The sequence below is a fragment of the Pteropus vampyrus genome, unplaced genomic scaffold, assembly GCF_000151845.1.
Source record: "Pteropus vampyrus isolate Shadow unplaced genomic scaffold, Pvam_2.0 Scaffold851, whole genome shotgun sequence".
Taxonomy (NCBI): Eukaryota; Metazoa; Chordata; class Mammalia; order Chiroptera; family Pteropodidae; genus Pteropus; species Pteropus vampyrus.
Genome location: NW_011889632.1, coordinates 54,331 through 55,740, shown reverse-complemented (window position 1 = coordinate 55,740; position 1,410 = coordinate 54,331).

Genomic DNA, 1,410 nt, shown 5'->3' with positions numbered 1-1,410 from the left:
GGTTCCTTCAGCTGCTGCGTACGCCTGCCGTCTCCAGGCTCAAACCCAATCAAAGGGTTTGATCAGCAGCAGATGGTTTACCATCCACTTTTAATGCTCCCGGTCGTCACCACATATCCCAAACCTAATCGTCTCCTTCCAGTCTTAGGTACGAATCAGACATCGTGACGAGCCACAGAGATGCGAGCAGGAAAGCGTGTGTTGGGATGAGAGGCGTTAAAACCAGTGGTCCTGATGTTCTCGTCAGAGCGATGGTGACGACACAGTCTAGGCTGGTGGCATCAACGTCCCAACTCTGCCGCTCGAGAGGACGATTGCTATGATGTATGTAATTGCTTTGGCTCTTGGAACTCATTATCTCAGCCGTGGGCGGACTGACTGAGGTCTCCCCGAGAACCAGCTGCGGACCATTTAAACGGACACGAGCTGGGAGCGAACCCTGTTGCTGGGTCCTCTGGGGGACAAACTGCAGCCCCGCTCCCTGCTGTGGCCCCCTCTGTCCAGGGCCAGAGTCACGTGGGTCCAGGAGGCCGCTCGGGAATCAGAAGTCACGTGTCATGGGAGCAAAGAGGACACAGAGTGAAGAACAGCGTGAAGCTGGTGGATGACGTCACTGTCCTTGAACTGTCTACGGGTCGCCTTCCCTGTCGGTACGAAGTTTACGACTTAATTCCCAGCACAGGGGGTCTCAGCCTCGGCCCCAGGGACGATGGCACCGGGTGATCTTCGTCGTGGGGCTGTCCTGTGCTCTGCAGGATGTTTAGCAGCGCCCCTGGCCTCTGCCCACCACGTGCCAGTAGCACTCTCTACCGCCAGCCGTGACAAGGACAGATGTCAGCAGACGTTGCCCCGTCACCCTCCTAGAGACCCAGGGTCCCCTTTATTCCTTCCAACAGTCCCAGGCCTCTGTCAGCCTCAGGGGTGCGGGCAGGACCGCAGCGCCACCTAGCGGTCAGCAAGGCCCAGTTCTCAGTGCTCAGTGCCCTCCTGGGCCAGGCCCCAGGCATCAGGAGTAACCCCAGGGAGCCAGGCCTGCCCAGGAGTTGTCACACGCGTGTACACACACACATACGGACACAATATGCACACACACGCACACACACACACACACACACAGTTTCCATCACTGTCAACTACCCGTGAAACCCCTTCAAAGACAGCCCCACTGGTTCATTATTTTTTTTTAACCGAACACAAAACAAGCACTAGAGATACACAGTGAACAGATCAGAAAGGAAGACAGTCCTTCCCAAATTTGCTTGATTTATGGGCAGCCACTGAATGGCCAAAGCACGAATAAGACAATATTCTCACTCGCACAATGCTGAGATTCTCATAGGAGCAAAGAGAAATGCACAGAGAAATGACCCTAAACTAGATAGAAACATAACATAGACCCACATGCAGGTC